The sequence below is a fragment of the Antechinus flavipes genome, chromosome 1 (genome assembly GCF_016432865.1).
Source record: "Antechinus flavipes isolate AdamAnt ecotype Samford, QLD, Australia chromosome 1, AdamAnt_v2, whole genome shotgun sequence".
NCBI lineage: Eukaryota > Metazoa > Chordata > Mammalia > Dasyuromorphia > Dasyuridae > Antechinus > Antechinus flavipes.
The window spans coordinates 564074750-564097777 of record NC_067398.1 but is presented as its reverse complement, the minus strand read 5'-3'; the positions used below and the strand labels follow the sequence as shown (position 1 = coordinate 564097777).

Below are 23028 nucleotides of genomic sequence, written 5' to 3'. Positions count from 1 at the left end.
GGGCAATGGTTCATGGCTATTGTATCAATTCATTTTTCTATTGCATGTTCATATTGCTGTTGCTGATAGCACTGCATGGGAACATCAATATTCTTTAACCTTTCCTCAGAAGACCTATTTCCATTCTTTTGATGATTTAATTGATCTTTTCTGATCCTTCCAAGTTTTCTTTTATCTTTAGAAAGTATTGAGCCAACTCAGACACAGTATTGTGAATAAAAAGTTGATCAATCCTAATTGTGGTAGAAAGATTATTCATCTGCTCTTCTATGCCTCCAACTCTTAAGTTGCAAAGGAAGTGCCCATCTACATTAATAGAAAACATTTCTTTATTGGGAGTTTTCCATTCCAATGAAATTTTTGGTCTGGTTCCTACTGCTTCCTTGTTCTATATCATGCCTCTTTTAATACATCCCAGTCGTGGGTTTTTTTTTTTTTTTGTTTTTTTTTTTTAATATATATTATTATTAAAGCTCTGTTTATATTCAGCTTGTGATCAGCTATGGCCCTGGGATCTTTTTTCTAATGTTTCTATACCTACTTAGTTTCTTTATTTGGTATTTGTGGCCCTATTTTTTCTTTTAATAAAGCTATCCAAGCATATAGCTATGTTGCAATATAAAGAATGCTGTGCTTGGACTGAGAAGACTGAGTTCCAGTCAGGATTCTGATATTTTATACCTGTGTAATTTTGAGTAGGTCAGTTTCTCTTGGTTCTCAGTCTCTTTATCTGTAAACTACTTTGGCTATCAACATCATAGGGTTATGAGAATCAAATGAGATAAATTATGCAAATCACTTTGTTAAATAGTATTTTTAACTATAAATATCATTCCATTAAAACTGTTATTACTATTTTTTCTCTCTGAATCTACAACAGAAGAAATGAATCTTGAATCACATTCTCAGTGGAATGCTCAAAAATGTTTAACAATTGTCAAAAATGCATTTTAAAGTTTAAACTTCATTATTGGCATTTTCTCAGCATTTTCCTAAGCATGGACAATCATTAAAACAATAAATCAAGTCTTGATTTTGCTGATTTTTGAAAATCAAATTAATAACTCTCCTGAATCCATTTTATTGACTTGAGTAAACCTTCTCCTTCTCCTCCCCCCACCTTGAATATGTTTCATTCCCTAAATATTTTGTATATATCTTCCAGCTAAAATATTTGTCAATATGTCTTAATCATATATAAATTTTACAGCTTTCCATAAGCTACTATTTGATTTTTCATTCAGTACTTCTGTTTTTCTTTCTTAAATGATAAACAATCCATACTTATTTACTCCTTATATCTTGCTTGTAAAAAATATGCTTTACCATCAGGTTTCTAAAATCACCATTGAGAACTACATTGATCAGAGTTCTGAAATCTTTCAGTGTTATTTTCATTTCCTTTATTGTGGCCATTCTTTAAATTGTTTTCTTGGTTCTGTTTTTTGTATCAGTTCATTCAAGTCTCCTCAAGTTTCTCTAAATTCTTCATCATTATTTAACACAAATATTTTATTATCTTTCAATATCATAATTTGTTTACCCCTTTCTCAGCACCTGCCAATTTTTTTTTTCTTTATGATACATTTGTTAATTTTTTCAACTGTTTCTGATTCTTTGTGACTCCATTTAGAGTTTTCTTGGCAAAGATACTAGAGTGATTTGCTATTTCCTTTTCCAGCCCATTATACAATTGAAGAAACAAAGGCAACCAGGGATAAGTGACTTGCCCAGGATCACATAGCTAAGTAAGAATCTGATGCTGCATTTGAACTCATAAAGATGAGTTTTCCTAATTTCAGGATTGCTGTTCTATCTACTGAGTCACCTAGCTCCTCTTCTATATGCTTGTTATTATTCTAAAAAACTCAACCAAAAAGGTGCTATTATTATAATTTTTGTGTATTTGAGACTCTCCCTCCATCTATGGGATATGGATTTAGAAGTGGCAGCAGTGGGTCAGCTTAATGACTTTAAAAAAAAAATAATTTCTCAAGTCATCTCCAACTGATAAATGGTCAAAGGATATGAACAATTTTCAGATGAAGAAATTAAAACCATTTCTAGTCATATAAAAAGATGCTCTAAATTACTTTTGATCAGAGAAATTCAAATTAAGTCAACTCTGAGGTACCACTATACACCTGTCAGATTGTCTAAGATGACAGGAAAAATAGTGGTGAATGTTGGAGGGGGATGTGGGAAAACTGGGACGCTGATGTATTGTTGATGGAATTGTGAACTGATCCAACCATTCTGCAGAGCAGTTTGGAACTATGCTCAAAAAGTTATCAAACTGTGCATACCCTTTGATCCAGCAGTGTTTCTACTGGGCTTATACCCCAAAGAGATCTTAAAGGAGGAAAACATATGTAAAAATGTGGCAGCCCTCTTCGTGGTGGCTAGAAACTGGAAACTGAGTGGATGCCCATCAGTTGGAGAATGGCTGAGTAAATTATGGTATAGGAATGTTATGGAATATTATTGTTCCATAAGAAATGACTACAGGATGATTTCAGAGAGGCCTGGAGAGACTTAAATGAACTGATGCTGAGTGAAATGAGCAGAACCAGGAGATCATTATACATGGTAACAACAACATTATACAGTGGTCAATTCTGATAGGCGTGGCTCACAAGGTCCAATGATCTTGTGATGAAGAGAGCCATCTGCACCCAGAGGACTTGAGAACTGAGTGTGGGTCACAACATAACATTCTCACTTCTTTTGTTATTGTTTGCTTGTATTTTATTTTCTTTCTCATTTTTTTCCTTTTTGATCTGATTCTTCTTGTGCACCAAGATAATTGTATAAATACATTTGCCTATAGTGGATTTACAACTATTTTTACCATATTTAACATATATTGGATTACCTGCCATCAAGGAGAGAGGGTAGGGAGAAGGGGAGGAAATTGGTATACAAGGTTTTGCAAGGGTCAGTGTTGAAAAATTATCCTTGCATATGCTTTGAAAATAAAAAGCTTCAATAAAAAAGTATAATTTCAAATTGTTTTTTTAGAAATCAGATTAATTCATACTTTACCAATAGTTCACTAATGTGCCTGCCTTTCTGTAACCCCTTCAGTATTTATTATTGTATCTTTTGTCACCTTTATTAATCTGATGGGCATGAGGCAAAATCTCAGGGATATTTATATTTGCATTTCTCTTATTTTTATCAATTTGGAGTATTACATATATGGTTATTGATAGTCTGCATTAAAAAAAAAAAAAAACCCTGCCTATTCATATCCTTTGATTATTGGGGAATAGTTCTTACTCTTATATATTTGTATCAATATCTGAAATATCTTGAATATCATACCTTTATTCTTGTTCTTTTTCTTCAACACTTCTGTTTTTATCCTCCAACTTCTCTGTACGTGAAAGGCCAGATTAGGTCTGCAGGGTGAGAGACGGTTTCCCAAATATCCTCCTCAATGGAAGAACTTTTTTCCCCATTGCAGGTTCTTTCTGTGAAGTTCTCAAACATTTTCTACAGGTGAGATCTGCTTTGATTATATTTACATTTGAAGTTTCATGTGCAATCCTTTTTCTGTTGTATTATATATAAGGAAGGATATGTTCATTTTCTTTGATGTTTAAGTTCAGAAAAAAAAAATTTCATGGGTACACACAGATGAAAATATGGTGTGGTCTCTGAACACAAGGAACTAACTTTCTAATACTGCTTCCTAGTAGGTGAGGCAAATTTCCATGAGGTCAGGCCAGTTATCAGGGCTATCTTATTCTTTGAGCGTCATGTCTTTGGCAGAATTTCCAGGAATTGGTTGTATTACAACTGATGGGCGGGACAAGGGATAGGGTGGAGAGGGAGCTTGGCAGTCAGCCTACTTCCATGATTTTTCTGTCTAAATAAAAAATGTGGGATAGCTCATGTGCTGCTGTGTATTTATCTGTATACTCTCTTAGATTAAAAAAAAAATTCTAGATTCCCACCACAATCTAGTTTATGATTCTTTTACTTATGGCATCTTTTACTTTCAATTACAAACTAGGCGTCATTGATAAATCCTAATATTCCCTACTTTAAGATTGAGGAATTTGGAGAGATCAAATAATCCATCTCTTTGAATACAAGTTTTCATTTGCTTATTATTTGTTACAGATTTGTTCAAAGTAAAGGCATAATTTTCCTTTTCTTACTGAGTATAGAGATCTTTTTATCAAAATCTACTTTTCCTTCAAAGAGAGGTTTCAGAGAAATCTGGAAAAACTTGTATGAACTGATACAGAGTGAAGTAAGCAGAATTAGAAGAGCTTTTGCAATATCAGCATCGTAATTCAAGCCCATGAATGTGCTTACAGAAGCATATATCAAAATGATTCTAATCATTTGCATAATTTCCCTAGGTACCTCTAGTCTCTAAAATGTGTGTGTGTGTGTGTGTGTGTGTGTGTGTGTGTGTGTGTGTGTGTATGCTTATGTTTGTGGGACAGGATTACGAATGCATTTAGATCTGGAGTCAACAGGACTGGCCTTAAATAGCCTTTACTGGCTATATGTAAACATAGGCAAATCTTTGTGTCTTAGTTTTTCTTCTTTGAAAAATGAACATAAGATTAATTATACTACCTGTGTCACAGAATTGTAAGAAAAGGGTTTTGTATATAGCAATATTGAGCTTTAGTCTATTCTTTTCCTATTTAGCAATTAATTATTTTATGAGATTTTCTTTCCATTAACAGTGTCCCCAAAGTTACACATTTATCTGTGACAAAATTAATAGAACTAGTATATTTACCTCCCTTTATCTTGGTTATTCACATAGGAAGTCTTACCACAGTAAAAAAAAAAAAAGGTAAATTGTTTACAAGGTGATGTATGTATGTCTGATAATGAAAGGAAGAGACAGAGAAAAGGAAGTAAAAATAGGTAATTTACAAAGTTGTAATAATGTAATGGATAATTTTAGGATTTCCTGTGTTTTCCTTTTTGGGCTTTGGGTCTGGGGCTTAAACATCTTTAATCTAAAGAAAGAGGAAAGAATAGATAATGAGGAACAGAAAGCCCAGTGTCCAGTGAAAAGAGCATTTACCCATTCTGAGCCCTTTGTTAACAACTAATTTGTGAGAGGGAAAAGGAAAAGAGAGAGGATCAGAACAAATAATCCTCTGTATCCCAAAGAGATCATAAAAGAGGGGAAAGGTCCCACATGTGCTAAAAGATTTGCAGCAGCCTTTTTTGTGGTAGCAAGAAATTGGAAACTGAGTGGATGCCCATCAATTGGGGAATGGCTGCATAAGTTATGGTATGTAATGTTAGGGAATATTATTGTTCTGTAAGAAATGACAAGCAGGCTGGTTTCAGAAAATCCTGGAAAGACTTAAATGAACTGATACTGAGTGAAGTGAACAGGACCAGGAAATCATTATACACACTAATAACAATGTTATATGATGAACAACTACAATAGACTTAGCTTTTCTCAGCAATATAGTGATCCAGGACATTTCCAATAGACTTGGGATGGAAAATGCTATCTGCATCTAGAGAGAAAACTGTGGAGACTGAATGTGGATCAAAGCATAGTATTTTCACTTTTTTTGCTTTGCTTTTTCTTTCTCATCATTTTTCTCCTTTTTGTCTGATTTTTCTTGCATAACATGACAAATATAGAAATATATTTAGAAGGATTGTACATGTATAATTTAGGGAGGGGAGATTTGGAGAAGAAAGGGGGATAAAATTTGGAAGACAAAATCTTTCAGAAATGAATGTTAGAAACTATATTTACCTGTATTTGAAAAAAATAAAATACTATTGAGAAAAAAAAGAACAAATAAACTTTCTTGTGTTCTTGATGATAATTGTATTATACCTAAAACATATATGCATATGATATATATGTGATATATATCATATACACACATATATTTATCTATCTATCTATCTATATATATATACACATACATACACACATATATATGTATATATGAAGGGTTTGAGATTTCCAAGGTGGGTTCGCCTTCTACTCATTGGTAAACTCCAATCTTTCCACTTCTCTCCACAGGGCTTCTTAAACTTTTCCCACTCATTTGCCACTTTTTACCTGAGAATTTTAACATGACCCCAGTTATATAGATGTATAAAATAAGTATCCGAATCAAACATTTACTGATAATAAATCATAATTTCATGACCCCCCCACATCCAGTTATGTAACCACATATGGGGTTACAACCCACATTTTAAGAAACTTTGATCTATTAAAGGAAAGCCTCTTTGGCAGAGTATTGCCAATAGGGAAGTATCATGGCTGTTTGGAATACTGGTCCTATTAGTGGAGAAGATACCAGTAATATTTTAAGCCTAAAGGGAAGAAAAAAGGTACATGTGAGGATACTGTAAGTTATCCTGTAGAAGGAAATAAAAATGAAGACTAGTACTATGTGAGATTTGAGATTTTGGCTCAGCCCTCTCTTGGCTCAGAGAATCCTTTATATAGGATCATTGGATTTAGGGCTGATTTAATCAATCAGCAAGTAATTATTCAGCACCTCTATATGTCAGAAAGTGTGCCAGGTTCAAGGAACACAAAGATAATTAGATTAGATTTCTACTGTCAAATGAAAATGGTATATTCAAAATTAAGCTCCCTGGTAGTCTACCAGAGCCTAAACTGGCATGTGAGAAAGCCTTGAGGGCAGCTATGAACTTTACACTGATTCCTAAATTATGGTCATAGTTTGGCAGAGTAATCTCAAGCCTGGAAAATAAAGGACTCTACAATCTAAAGCTCTTCCACCTGAAATCAGGGTCCTCTTGGAGTAAGAGTTTTATCAATGTCTCTTACTATTTACAATCATTTGTGGAACCTATGAGTATCCATAAAAGATATTATACACCTTCACCTGAAATGAATAAGGAGGTTAATGATTTAATGAGGAGAGCAAAAGATGAGGAATGGTCCATTACCAATTGGAACATGGGTGCCATATTGGACTTAGAACCATATGATCTCCTTAATGAAGGATGAGGCAGTTACTTCTGTCCAACTATGGTCTGTAGGGTAAACCCACCACTCAATTTTTGGGAGTTGCATTGCTGAGTATTAAGAATGGGCTCATTCCTTAATAGTGAGGTAAGGACCTTCCTCCAGAGTGCTCAGAGCTTCAGCAAAGGGAGCATAGATTCGGTATCATCCCCCAGAAAAAGCTCCCAGGGAGAGGGGGTATGGACAGGTGGCCTAGGGAATACTGAATGAATGGCAGTACAGAAGGAGCCTTGATATAAACTTAGATCCCAGGACAGGTGGAAAGTAAGAGGCTTATGACTTCTTGGCCACTTTAGTACAGCTGCTCCCAACTGGTAATGGAGCCTTGCTGACTGGGCCAGCAATATCCTTGTTGCTGTCCTGATGTCCTTAGAGCTACTACTGTTCATTGTCAACAACTGTTTTCAACACCATTAGCACAACTGTACTTTGTAAAGATTTATCACAACTACCATATAGACCAGATTTGAAATTTGGTCCATTCAAAAGATGAGAACAAGGTAAGAAGGAGAGGAGATGGCCAACAATCTCAGACTTTTCTTCTCCATTTTTTCCCCCTTTCCCACTTTTTCTTACTACTGCCCAAGCAGGAGGACTAACCAGGAAAAGCCCTATGCACATTTAAGTGGGGGAAGAAGGAGAATCCTTAGCGCTTTGCCACCAAGGGGTGGTATATAATAGGACTAATATTTCCCTAATAGGACTTCTTTCCTCCAACTCACAACATGAGGAAGTCCAGGTTCTTCCTCTTTCCACAATATTTTGGAATTAGCTTTCTCTATAAGAAACAAAGCTGCTCCCAGGACCTGGTTGGCCCCAGATATTCTGACATAATTTCCTGATTATCTAAGGGCAATGAGGTCTTGAAGTGAATAGGGGCCTAGAGATAAGAAAACCTGAGTTCAAATTAGGCTTCAGGCACTTATTAGGTGTGTAATCCTGGGAAAGTCAGTTAATTAACAAGTCAGTTCCTTAAGTATAAGATGAGAATAATTATAACATCAATTTTGCAGAGTTATTATGAGGATCAAATAAGATAACATTTTTAAGACAGTTGGCACAATGCCTGATATATTCAAGGTCCTAGAGAAATGCTCATTCCTATATCCTTCCTCACTAAAAAGTCCCAGCCATGTGGAGTCTAAGCTTTTCAGAGCTGGAGAGTACCTAAAACTGTACCAGTTGCCTTATCCTGATGATGCACTAATCAGACATGTTTCATGAGAAGTCAAGCAAGGTCTCATTTTCTAAAATTGAAGACAAATATCACCCTTGTTACAACAACATTTTTGTCAACATTTGTCAGTATCTTAGGATTGCCCCATTTTGCCCCCAAATCAAAGCTAAACTAAAGAGTACTGGTGTTAGAGCCATCTCTAACAAGAGACAATATGTTAATGGGCCAAAGCATTCAAAGGTTGAAAAGATTGAAAAGTTAAAATATTAAATAAAAGATAAAGATATTGAAGGAAGGAAAATGATGTTAGGACAAGGGCATTCCCTTGTGGTAATATGAGTTGTTCAAACACTTCAATTTGCCCCCCATCCTACTACCAACTTTTGGCTTAGATGGGTTTCCCAATATAAATGCTCCTTTTAACTATGAGCAGTTGTATCAAAGGATCTGTAATTCTCCTTATTTTCTGTTGTTGTTAGCTCTGAATCCCTACCCAAAGAACAGAGTCTTTAGAAAAACACTTTTCCAGTTTTTTTATAGGTTCCCATTCTCCAATACCATGTGTCTTATACTCTTATCTGGAGTTGAGTTCCTATTTTAATCTTCTTCCATGACTCACTGAATAACCTTTTAAAGTTTACCCTAAAGTGTGACTAATCATTCTTCACCCTATTTGATTCACTCACGGTATCTCATACATGTTACTATTGGTTCTTTCTCCATGAGTAAATAAAATTGAGTCCTTGAAAACCCAATTCCCCTCCTTTACATTTATGTTCATTATTTCTTACAACGTGTCATCACCTTCCTATACCATAATGTATTCAATCATTCACTAACACTTACTTTGTTTTCATTTTTGTTTTGTTAAAAGACAATTTTTAACATGTAAATAATGCAGAAAAAAATTAAAAATAATTGAGAACATATGGGACTTTCCCCTCATCGCTGAACTTAAAGGATCAAAGATAGAAGTTTCCTCCAGTGTTATATTACAGATGAGAAAATTGTGGTCTACAAAGATTAAATGATTTGTCAACAGTCCTATAGGTAGTAAGTGCTAATGGCAGGATTCAAACCCAAATCCTTGTACTTCATTCCTCTGTACTTTCTTAGAGTCATTATAATGCAGTCTCTGAGTCGTTGGGTATAAATAGTTTTGTCATTCTTCTCTCAGTTCCAAAATATTTTCCAGGATTCTTGGACCAATGCACAAATCCATCAATAATATATTAACTGGCTCTTTGACAGGAATTGCTTTGTTCCATGGATTAATTAGTTAACAAACATTTTTGAGTATCTATTGTGTATAGAGGAACAGTTAGCTGATACAGTGAATAGAGCACCTGAGTCAAGGAAGAGCAGAATTCAAATACAGCTTCAGACACTTAATAGTTGTGTGATGCTGGGCAAGTCAATTAACCTTGTTTGCCTTAGTTACTTTATCTGTAAAATGAACTGGAGAAGGAATGGACAATCACTCCAGTATCTTTGTCAAGAAAACCCCAAATGGAGCCACTAAGAGCTGAACACAACTGTAAGAACAACAACAATAATTATGTGTAGAGCCTTCTACAAGACATAATAAGAAAAAGGGGCAAGAAATAGAAGACATTGCATTAATTGGCTTTCTATAAGATTATATTTTATTTGGATGTCCAAACATAAAATCAAACTGCAAGTGTCTCTACTGGGTCTACATCCCAAAGAGATCATTAAAAAGAGAAAAGAACCTACAAGGATAAAAATGTTTGTAGCAGCCCTTTTTGTAGTGGTGAGGAGCTGGAAACTGAGCGAATGCTCATCAGTTGGGAAATAGCTGAATAAATTATGATATATAAATGTTATGAAATATTATTGTTTTATAAGAAATGACCAGCAGGATGATTTCAGAAAGGCCTGGAGAAATTTACATGAATTGATGCTAAGTGAAATAAGTAGAACCAGGAGAACATTGTACACAGCAACAATAAGATTATGTGATGATTAACAACTTTTCAAAAGTGAGGCAATTCAAGTCAACTCTAATAGACTTGTGATGGAGAGAGCCATCTACATCCAGAAAGAGGACTGTGGGGACTGAGTGTGGTTCACAACATAATATTTTTAGTCTTTTTGTTGTTGTTTGCTTGCATTATGTTTTTTTTTCTCATTATTTTTTCCTTTTTGATCTGATTTTATTATGCTTTCAGCATGATAAATATGGAAATATGTATAGAAGAATCACACATCTTTAACATATATTGAATTACTTGCTGTCTAGAGGAGGAAGTGAGGGGAATGGGGAGAGAAAAATTTAGAACACAAAGTTTTACAAGGGTGACTGTTGAAAACTATGTATATATTTTGAAAATAAAAGCTATTGTTTAAAAATAAACAATCTATTCACAAGTATTGCTTTTTTCCATGAATTATTAGTTAACTAATAATCCATAGTGGATACAGTACCAGATTTGGAATCATGAAGACATTATTTCAAATTCAGCCTCAGACACTTACTAGTTGTGTGATCCTGGGCTAGTCAATTAACCCTGTTTGCCTCAGTTTCTTTATCTGTAAAATAAACTGGAATGGAAAATCACTCTAGTATTTTTGCCAAGAAAATCCCACATGAGATGGATCACTAAGAGTTGGACATGACTGAATAACAACAGCAATAATTGTATGCAGAACCTTCTAGTAGGCACAATGTGAAAAAGGGACAAGGAAAAAATAGAAAACTATGCACTAATTGGCCTTCCATAAGGTTATATTTAATTTGGGCATCCAAGAAGAAAATCAAGCTGCTGTATACTTTGAGAAGAAAATCAAACTTTACAAACATAAGTTGAGGAAATGACTATGTGTCAGCATGACTTTATGATCTAGGGGAGAGAGTAGATAACAAGCTAAACATGAATCAGCATCCTGGGAAACATAAATAGAAAAAGAGCATTCAAATCATTCTTCATTTAGAAATCATCAGCAAAAGCCATTCAAATACACAGAGAAATTGTAAAATAAAACCACATTCTCCAAGTTATTTGCAATTTATTTAAAGATTCATGTTAACTAATAAAATTACAAATAAGTCTCCTTTGTTCCCTTTGCTAGTCTCAATATGTATCATTTCTACTGAAATAATAAAATGTGACAGTTACATATCCATTTGTTCAGATATTATATGTTGGTCATATGAATGATCTAGCTTTTTTTTTTTTTTTTTTTTTTTTTTTGCTATTATGAATAAAATAAAGGCAAGTTGGTCTAGTGGCTGATAAGCTGGCCTTAAAGTCAGGAAGATCTGATTTCCAGTCCTCTGGTATAGGTGACTTTGTAACTTGAGGCAAGTCACTTCTCCAAAGTGCAGAGGAGGTGGTGATCTGCATTTATGGAGGGTGTTTTCTCGCCTTTAGTATCCTAAATATATGGTTTTGTTACCACAGTACCCTTCTCTCCTCAATCCTATTCAGTAAAGCTCCCTATTATCTTATAGAGTCAGTTAGGGATGGAGTGCAAGGTCTGGAGTCAAAAAGACTCATCTTCCTGAGTTCAAATCTGATCTCGCATATTGTGTGATTCTGGTCACGTTGTTTGCCTCAGTTTCCTCATTTATAACATAAGCTAGAAAAAAATGACAAACCACTCCAGTATCTCTGCCAAGAAAATCCCAAATAGGGTCATGAAGAGAAGGACATGACTAAAATGACTGAACAGTAACATTACTTGGAATCTCTAGAATCAAATATAAAATCCTATATGGTTTTTAAAGGGCTTTATAATTTGGTTCCTTTCCAGCCTTCCAATATTACACCTCATTCTTCTCCTTACCCTTTCCAGGTATTTTTCAATATAAAAACACTGGCCTCCATCTTCTTCCTTACAAACAATACCTTATCTCTTTAACTTCAACTCTTCCTTGGCTGTCTCTAATGATTGGAATTTTCTCCTTCCTCATTTCCCCCTTTGGGTTTCCCTGACCTTCTACAAGTGCCAGCTAAAATCCAATCTTCTACCAGAAACTTTATGCAGTCTTCCTTAATCTTATTGCCTTCCCTCAGAGGTTACCCCAAATGTATCCTGTATATTGTATATCATGCTTTATACACAGTTGATTCTATAATGGTTACATCCAAGGTCTTCACAATTCTTCAGTTATCTTTATGCTTTTATTATTTTGTCTCCAACACACTGGTTCTCCCTGACATTCCAGACTATCTCTTTGCTGCCATCATTCAGCAAATTCCTTTTCCATGATTCATTTTATCCAAATTTATTACCCAACAGTGGCAGTTTCTCAAGGAGCTCAATACCTAGCTCACTTCTTTCTTCCTCCACCCAATCCTGCCTTTATTCTAGAAACCTTTCATACAACTGTTGAAGATCCCACACAAACCTCCTAGCTCATCTCTCCCTATGTCTTCCTCTTCTTGTTTATTCTTAATCCTCAAAATTCCTCTTTCCCTAAGTACTTTCCCAGGCTAGTCCCGTTTCTGCTTTTATATTTCTCCCTTTTCAGTTTTAACTATAATAAGGGGAACAAGTCCAACTTTATTTTAATGGATGTCCCTATTTCTTTTGAAAATATCACCATTCTTTCAATCATCTGAGTTTATAACTTCTGTATTATTCTGAATGCCTTATTCTTTCTCATTTCACATCAAATCTTGTCCTTTCTACTTGCATATTTTTCACATTTGTCCCCTTTTTTCCTAATAGCACCTCTTTATTTAAAGTCTTTATCACCTCTTGTCTACATCTTGTTGTACAAGGCTGCCATGTTCAGGGAGGTCTAGTGGACTCTGGTGTGAAAGATTGCCAAGCCCTTTTCCTTTACCTTTGCTGTCTACCTGTCATCCAACTCTCACCTGTGGCTCCAAGAATCTGTGACCTGTGAAGAAGCCATATCCTGGTAAAATTGTCTCAGTAGATGGGCTGAGCAAGTTGAGGGTAACCAATGGCTTCCAATCTGTAGGTGAGTGAGAGAGATATCTATCCAAACATGTGAAGATTTTCCCCAGTGGAAGGGGCAGATGAGACCAATTTGTTCCAGTGTCCATGAAGGTAGCTGAAGTAGAAACTCTGGAGTACTTGGGGATTGGACAGATATGAAAGACATCAACGTCACCCACTGCACCTCAGGCTGTCATTAGTCATCTTGACTTTTGTCTTGCTGCTGGAATTTGAGAAGAAAGAATGTAAGACTGATGACTTTGCACAGTTCTGCCTTGCTTAAATCCAATTCACTTACAAGTCAAAACATCACACTGTGATGTCCTTGGTCCTCTTTGAAAGTGAAGGATGAGTAATAAGATTTCTTGTCTGGACTGTTTCTATGGGTTCTTAATAGTCCTACAAACCCTGCATGCCTGGAATGCTCTCTCTGCTCATTTCTATCTCCTGGGCTTCTCTGGCTTCCAATAAGACTCAGTTAAAATCTTATCTTTTACAAGAAGGCTTTTTTGATCTCCATAATGCCTTCTTTTAATAGACTATCTCCCATTTATCTTGTAAATATATATATGTATATATATATATATACATATTCATGTATATATATATATATATACATGTATATATATAAATATATAGATAGAAAGAGATGATATATCTATATTTCTGCTGTATCTATCTCTATATTTATATATCTATATCTTAATATTTATATTTATCATAGATATATATCTACCCTGTATATATAGATAAATAAATGTAAATATAGATAGATAGTTAAATGTATCTATGTCTGTCTGTCTATCTATCTATTTATCTATCTATCTATCTATCTATCTATCTATCTATCTATCTGTATATATATCTTGTTTACATGGTGCCTCATCCACCAGACTGTGAGCTCAGTGAGAGAAAGGCCTTTTCCTTTAGTTTCCCCAGCACTTAGCACACTGCCTGACATATAATAGGTGCTTAATTTATTTTTCTTGACTGACTGACTAGTCTCTCCATTTTCCAGTTCGTGCTTCACCCCACTGTCAAAGTGCTATTCCTAAAATACAGGTCAGAACGCATTGCTCTCCTGCTCAGTAAGCTCCAGTGGCTTCCTATGGCTTCTAAGATCAAATATAAATTCCTTTGTTTGACATTTAAAGCCCTTAACAACCTGGCCTCAACTTATCTTTCTAGCCTTATTATCCATATACTCTGCAGTCTGATCAAATTGACCTTGAGTTCCTCATCTATGACATTCCAACTCTTTTTTGTATATTTTTGCCTTGGCTCTTCCCTTGTCTCCCATCTTGATCTCAGTCTCTCAGAATCCCTTGTTTCCTTCCAGGTTCAGTTTTAGTGACACTTTCTATGTAAGGCCTTCTCTGATTCTTCCCCCAACTGCCTGTCAAAAAATCACCTTGTATTTGTTTATTTATCATTTATTTAATTTTTAAAGTGCTATCTGTTATTGTTTATTTAAAAACTTTTTAAAATTTTTTTTCTAAAATTATATCTATATTAACTTTTAAAATACACATTTCTTTATGAATCATGTTGGAAGAGAAAAATCAGAACAAAAGGGAAAAACCATCAGAGAAAAAAAAAGACATTTTTAAAAAAGTGAACACAGCATGTGTGTTGATTTACATTTATTTTCCATAGTTCTCTTTCTGGATGCAGATGGCATTTTCTATGCAAAGTTTATTAGCATTGCCTTGGATCACTGAACCACTGAGAAGAACCAAATCTTTCATAGTTGATCATTGCACAATCCATGTTACTTTTTATTTATTTTGTATTTGTTTTCTTGTTGGTGTTCCATTATGTATGGCTCTCCACAACTCATTTTGGGGTTTTCTTGGCAAAAATAGTTGAGTGATTTGCCATTTTGTTCTCCAGTTCATTTTACTGATAAAGATATTGAGGTAAATAGAGTTAAGTGACTTGGCTAGGGTCACAAAGCTAGTAAGTTGCTGAGGCTGAATTTAAACTCATGTCTTCTTGATTCCAGGTCTGGTGCTCTGTCCACTGTGCCATTTAGATGCCCATATGTTTTCTATTTATTTAAATACATACATATTGTTTCCCCTGAATATAAATTCCTGGAGGTCCAGAACTTATTAATTTTTGTTTTACTGTAGCTTCACCTCGCACAATGACTGTACATAGTAGGTGTTCAAGAAATTCTAGTTGCTTTTAATGAATCATAAAATTGCTTGTGTTTTTTGTTTTTGCTTCTCACAGTGTTGATTCCTTTTGAATTTATAATGTTCTAAAATCTCTTTGTCTTTGAACAAGTATCTATGTCTTCCTAATTCTGTACTTGTGATTGATTTTCTGATTGTGAGTGAACGATTTTACATTTATTCCTATGAAATATCTTTTTAAATTTAGCCCATTGTTCTGGCTTGTCAGATCCCAATTTTGCAGAATAGTGTTTTGGCTGTTCTTTATAATTTTGTGACATGTGAAAGTGATAAACATTCCATCTACCCCTTCTTTCGAGGTTTTTATAAAAATATGGACCTGGAACAGTCAAAGATATTGTTCGGATCCCTGGGGTATATTATACTAGAGACATCCATGTTTAAGCTGCAGAGGCAGCTAGTTAGTGCAATGAATTCAACAGTCTGGAAAACACCTATTCAAACATTTGTTAGCTTCATGACCCTAGGCAAGTCACTTAATCTCTGCCTTAATTTTTTCATCTGTAAAATGGGGAAATAGCACCTATCTTTCCTGGTTATTGTAAGGAATCAATTGAGATATTTGTAAAATGCTTAGCACAGTGCATAGTAAGCATGACAAAAATGTTCTTTATCATTATCTGTTATCATTGTCCCATCTACTCCAAGCATTTATCTTTTCTTTTCTTTGATCTTCTTATCCCTGTAGAACTTAAAAAGACAAAATACTCCTTTTGTAATATGCATCCAAATTTGAAATATAGACAGAAAGGCTAAGGGAGTTTAGGGGAGCGAAAGCTCATTACAGGTTAGGGATGATTTAATAAGAGCCTTTAGATAGTTGACTTACTATATAGTCATCAAAACTGGATTCACTATCACTGAGGTGGAAAGCAGAGATAATTGTCTACAATTGCAGCCTGAGGGATTTAGGTTAGACTTAAAGAACCCTTTCCTCATGACATTGTGTTATTAAACTTTAAAATGATACTGAGAGGCTGTGATACCTCCCTATCAAGAGCTCTTTAAAAACAGGATGGTTTGGGTGTGGTTCTAGCTGACGGCTGTGTGGGAGCCTTAGCCAGTTTAGCTTTCTGCTTTGCTAGGTAGACACACACATTGAATTCCTTTGCTTTTCTTTCTATAAATTATTTATGCCACTACAAATAATATTATGTATATTTTTTCTCTCTCTGACATTTTACTAACTGGACTAATCCCATTCACCCCTCAGTTTGTTTGCTGGCTTTCTTTAAGATACAACAACCCTAATTATCTTTATCTTCACTCATCTGGGTAAACATTCCTATTTTCAGAATCTGAAAGAAAAAAACCCCAGAAAATATTTTCTCTTGGCAGCCATATTCCATATGAAGGAGCCAGCCTTTGTTCTAGGAGTAAGATGCAGGCTGAGTAACGCATTAGAATCTCTCCTGCATCAAAAAACCCCACGTCATGAATAGCTCTGAGCATGAAAGATGGTATAATCTAGGAATCTGGTGCTTCAAACATGCTAAAAATCACATTGCTCTTTCTAGCATTATTTCCTAGTTTTGACATTCTCAAAAACACAAAATACTGTATAATCAAACCTCAGTCTCTTTTCCCACCATCCCCCACCTCAAAAAAAAAAAAAAAAAAAAAAAAAAAAAAAAAAAAGCATCTTCTCCTTTCTACCTGTCTCTGCATTCTGATTGCTTGGTTTGTCTCAGCAAGCTCTGTTTTGCTTGAGTGTCTTTTGTTCTGTTCGACCTCCATGATTGCAGACCTCGGGCATAATGCTATGAACTCAGAGGAAAGGTTCCAACGGAAAATCAAAAGATTTATTCAGGAGACAGATAATATATGCCTCTTGCCTAACAATTATTTGGATTTGAAGGATGCTAATTCTAGCTCTCATATACCCACAAAGTTGCTTTTTAGTCTACCCTCACTGAATCTCTCTTTTAAAAATAATTTTAATCTTAAGAAATAAAAATCTTAATAAATACTAACAATCAAATACAAAAATGAATAAAATCTCAGATAAAAGCCTACATTTCCAACTATTTGCATTATATTAAAACATACATTTTAATAAAATAACAGGCACTTTTTTGGTGGGGGACATTCTGCATCCCTTTCTGATTTCTTGGTGGTGAAATGAGGTGGTAATCTAAGTAATCACTTGTGTTGAAAAGTGGACCAGACTGGTAACCTGTTATGAAAAAATTTTTATATTTCATAGAGATCAGGATGCCAGTTATCTCTCTGCTAAGCAAATGACCTGAATATTTGAAGTGTGTCTCTAACAGGAAGGTGGGTACTTTTGTTGTTGATTTCAAAGAAAGTTTAGGTATTAGAAGAAGAATAACTGAACTTTACATAGTGCTTTAGGATTTGCAAAGCATTTTGCTTCATTTTTTCCTTACAACAATTTTGGGAAATAGGTGCTTTTATTATCCTCACTTAACAGATAAGAAAATTGAGGCAGAATGAGGTTAAATGACCTTCCTGGGGTCACACAGTTAGTAAGTGTATGCTGAATATGAAATCAAGTCCAGCCCTCTATCCACTCCACTATCTTGCTTCCAGGCATTTTTGAGTCATCAGTGAAAAATGGTATTTTCTTAGGTTGTCACCTAGTTCCAATGCATGCTATGCCCAAAAGCTAGCTGAGAATAAATGAGTTAGTTTTTCTATATGGTAAAAAACATTAAAAAAAAAATTGCTATAATAGCTCATACTTTTTTTTTTTTAAACACTTGAAGATTACAAAGTTTTTTGCCTCACAACAATTCTATGAGGCAAGTTGTATAAGTATTATTTATTTTAGGTGAGGAAACTGTGTATTGTCATTGAAAATGACTGTTTTCAGTTATGTCCAACTCTGTGACTAAGAGGCAAAAATATTGGAGTGGTTTGCCATTTCCTTCTCCAACTCATTTTATAGATGAGGAAATTAAGGCAAACAGAGTTAAGTGACTTGCTCAGGGTCATGTAGCTAGTAAGTAACTGGGTCTTGATTTGAACTCAGGAAGAGGAGTCTTCCAGATTCTAGGCTTGGATTCCTCTCTATTGCACTACTACTAGTTGTCCTAAGGGTCTGTCCTAAGGGAAGGGCCATCTTCCTGTGGTCACATAGTTAATAAGTATCAGAATCACAGTTTTTAGTGTTGGGAATATTAGAGGGAAAGAAACAAAATCTCTGGATTTCCATCTTTTTTTGCCTTAGCCATTTTATTACAGGATGACTCTCATAATGATCTCCCCACTTGGAATGCTCTTCTATCTCCTCTTCTGTCTTTCTGAATTCTACATATGCTTCAAGAACTGGCTCAAATCTTACCTTCTCTAGGAATTGTCTTCCCTTAACACCCTCACCTCCTCTGGACTCCTATAAATAAAACTTAAATGTACCATTCATTTCTTTACTTAATGTAATAAAAAATAATTACTTATACCTAGGAGATATTTAGGAACAATGTACCAAGCTATCTTTCTAGATCAATTTCCTAATTTTCCTTTTATATATTCTGTAGTTCCAGCCAAGTAGTTGACTTCCTATTTTTCTATACGCTGATTTTCCACCTTCTGAGTCTTTGGTTTAATGATTGGATTGCTCCCCCATTCTTGGAACCCCCAGTTTCAAGGCTCAAGTCAAATGCCAGCTCAGCTTTCCTTCTGTTGTTATTTGGTATTTACTTGGTACAGTATTTATTTTAGATTTATTTGACTGAGTACAAGTTGTTTTCAGCCAGTAAGATATAAATTCTTGAAATTCTTTTTCTTTGTCTCCCTACCCTCTCCCACCCCTACCCCCAGGATTTAGCATAGTGCTTGAACAGTAGAAAGTGCTTAAAAAGTGTCTGTTGAATTGAAATGAAATGATGAAGGATGTTGCCGTTGGAGTATCAACAGGAGAAGGATAGAGAGATAGGGAGAAGAAGCAGCAGATACTGCCATCATACAGAGAATTAGCAGGGCTTGCTGGGAAAATTTTACTATATGTTGAAAATTCTCTGCCGCCCCTCCACCTTCATTTTCTTTCTTGGATTTTGGGTTCCTCCTCTCAAATTTGCCTGCTGGGGCAAGATACAAATGTTTGCCCTAGCGCAAATCTAAGGTTAAGTCCCCAGGGAGGATGTCTTTTTTGGTACTCTTCCAAGATTGCCCCCCATCCTCTGAAAACAAAACAAAACAAAAAAGGAATCATTTGAATTAGGGCTGTGACAAGCATGGTGGGAGGCAGTCAGCTCAACCATAATGAGGGCCTTCCCTTCCTTTTTGGGCTGTGCAGATGTAAAGAAAGCTGAGCACTTCAAATCACTATTCTCTGAGAGGAATGGGGCTGGTGTGGAACTTTTGGGAAGAGGGGACAAAAATCTATTCTATAAAAATACTTGTGATTCTAATCCTAGTCCTAGCATGGCAAGATTCTTGGGGTCAGGGCTAAGTGAGTTTCCATCCATATTAAGCTTTTTTCCTTTTGAATCAAATCTGTAATGATAATCTGATTTTCCTTTTGCATCAAGTCCCCCTTGACTAAGATAACTTGAACTGAGAATCTTTTTTCGTGTGCCCATGAACATGCATCAGCTGCTGCAGGCAAAAATCTTCCTGCCTGCACTTGTCAGAAGTGTTGAGGGAAGTTAGGGATTCATGGTAAAGGAAGGTGGTGGTAAGGGGGAAAGGCTATTGCTTTGGAAAGCTGCTGTTAAGGGGGAGAGGATGCTGCTTTTCAAAAAAGAACCTATTGGAGTGAGGAGGTGGCTTGATTCTAGAAAGCTGCCTTAGAGACAGACTGTCTGCTTATACAGGAAATTACCATGAGCTCTTAACATAGAATCTGTCGAACTGCTTCCCTCCCCTCTTCCCTTTTTTTTTTTTTTTTTTTCTGCTTTCCCCTCAATAAAGAGAGAAGGAAAGAATATGAAAAGTGGGCAGAGAACTTTAAAGGAAAAGGGAGGTGTATAGCAAAGGAAAAGAGATATAGGGCAGAAATAAGGGTGCATAGAGAGGAAAAGGAAAGGAAAATGGGGAAGGGAGGGGCTAATGAAGGAAGAAGGAGATGAGAGAGAAGACCCAGAGAAAGGTGGTTTATACCTAAACATCAAAATGCCCTCTGTCTCCTACATTTTTAAAATTAAAAATAAAGCTTTTCAGAATTTCTAGGACTTCAGCCTCAGAATAAGGACTGTGATTTAGTGAACAATGCTTCTCTTCATTAATTCTTCAAAGACAATAGAAAATCGAACATAAAATCTTAAAATCTTGCCTGGAAAAAAAAAATTGAGAGGCAACTGTCCAGCATCTATGCAGATTTCTAAGAGCAGATTCCACTCCCTCTTTCTAATTCATTGCAATATTTAATTAATTTTGATTATCCTGAGGGCCATGGCTTTTTTTTTTCTTTTAATAGAAAGGACCTTAGATTTAGTCTTACTTACATATGAGGAAACTGAGAACCAATGTACCTAGCTATTGAATAACAGGATGGGAACAAGAACTTTGTTTTTCTAATCCCATTATTGGTATTCTTTCACTTTATACTACATTACCTCTCTTTCTCTTCATAAGAAATAGTGCCACCAAAAACAAAACAAAACAAAACAAACAAACAAACAAAACCCCAGGTATTGACAGGTAAGAAAATGAAGAAATTGACTTCCAGCCTCCTTATTTTTAAAATGAAGCTGTTTCATAATTGTCTTTCTACTTACAATGGTGTTTAATTAGGAATCATAAAGCAGTACTGGGGACTATTAATTTCACATTTAATTTTCTCCCATTGGAGTCCAGTAATCTTTGAGGATGCTTCGTTTCCTCTGCCCTGAATACTAAAGGAAGTAATCTTGGGTAATTTGAATGATCCCACCAAGTTGATCCCAGAACGGCATTGCAATGCTGGACGGAGTACTGAGGAAGAAGAAATGGAATTTCCCTTAATTACCTGACCTGTCGGAATTGCTGAAACCCGTGGGAAACAGACCAGGTGCTGAAGAAAAGGGAATATGGAGCTATGGACCGACAAGTTCAGTCCTTGTCATTGAGGGAAATGTCTTTTAAAAAATAAGAGAAGACTTGTTTCTGATTGCGGGGCTGCTTTTATCAGGTTGCTGGGAGCCGTAGTCCGAGGAGAGGCTTCAGAGTGGAGACACCCGAGTTTGACTGGACATCACACGAAGGCAGTGAAATTCTGGTACAACCCTTCTCTCCCAAGGGTCGCAGTTCCCGCTTCGGAGAGATTTTTCCTTTGGGGGAAAAAAAGGGCTAATGAGGCTATCGAGGAGCAAAGCCTGCAGAACAAAGCACACTTTCCAAAGGTTTAGAAATTCTAATCCCAGGTCTTAGAATTCAGGGTTAGATGGTTTTCCATTTACGCTATGTTTTTTTTTTTTTTCCTTTGTAGATCAAACCCATTAGGATGATTTTATTTCCTTTCTTCCTCCAACCCACGTTCAGGAGAATTTGGACCGGGACTTTCCCCCCTCTAAGGCCAAAAGAGCTATTGCACTAAAAACGTCACAAATACTGGCAATCCATACCCAGACTGGGAGCTGGGTACAACAGCCGGAAGAGTGACCGGTGTCTGGAAGGGGCGGGGGGTGGGGGGAGGATGGGGGACTGCCTGGTCCGCAGCTGCGGCAGCGACAATGAGGGACACCTGCTGAGAACCTCAGGGAGAGCGGCCAGAGGAAGGATGCTGAATGCCACCTGCTGGGCGCGGCCGAGAACTGCAGCCTACTTCGGCAGGAGAACAAAGGCGATCGATGCTCTAGCGAGCAGCCCTACCCAGTGCACCACTGGGAAAGCTTCCCAGCATTAGAGATGGAGAGTTTGAACTGACCTTAGAAGCCCCTCATTCGGCAAATTGGGAAACAGGCCTAGGGTGGGCTGAGTGACAAGCTAATAATATTTGAGGCAGGAATCAAAACTCAGATCTTCCTAATTCCAAATTCATCACTTTATTCCCCGTATCTTGTTGCCTATCAGTGGTTATTTCCACGAGCTCTGTTAAAAATCTCTATTTCTTTTCTTCTACTGGAAATTTTTTCCTTTTCCTTTTTAAAAATGTTTTCCTACAGTTTTATTGCTGATATCTTTTGTTTTCAGGGCATGTACATTTATTTCCCACTGTATCCATCCATTGCTCTACCTCATACATTATGCTACTTGTTAATGATTGATTGTTAATATTTCCCATGAGCTCTGTAAAAAAATCTTTGTTTTCTTCAACTACTTTTCTTCTTTAACAATCTTTTTCTACAATTATTATTATTGCAGTATGCACATTTTTCAATGTAGCCATCCATTGCTCTATGCCCTACACTCTGCTACTTATTAGTGTTTGTTGATATTTCCCATAAACTCTGTTAAGATTTCTATCTTTTAAAATTTTCTCCCTACAATTTTTATTTTTTAGTTACTTGCAGCTTGTACATTTCCTAATGTATTTTCTCTGCCTCTTCCACAAGACAATCTTTTACAATAAATAATTAAAAAAGAGAAAAAATAATTCAGCAAAACAAACCAACACATCCAACAAGTCTGATGTTTATATGTAATGTTCTCCATATATCCACCCCACATCTGCAAAGAATAAAAATAAAATATCTTTTCTTTGGGGGCCAAGTTTGGTCATTATACTATCACATTTTTTAGTTCTTATTGTATTTAAACTTTTTTTTTTTAACTTAAGAGAATCATACTTGTAAGAGGAGTTAGTAATGGTATGT

General features: G+C 35.7%; 1 long non-coding RNA gene across 1 annotated transcript in view; it reads left to right on the top strand.

Moving 5' to 3' along the window:
• The window catches only part of LOC127544226 (uncharacterized), a 43452-nt gene extending 20528 nt beyond the window's left edge, over window positions 1-22924 (top strand). Inside the window, exon 2 of the long non-coding RNA XR_007949408.1 lies at window positions 21702-22924. This is a non-coding gene — a long non-coding RNA (uncharacterized LOC127544226). The remainder of the gene's footprint in view (window positions 1-21701) is intronic.
• The last annotated feature ends 104 nt before the right edge of the window (window positions 22925-23028 follow it).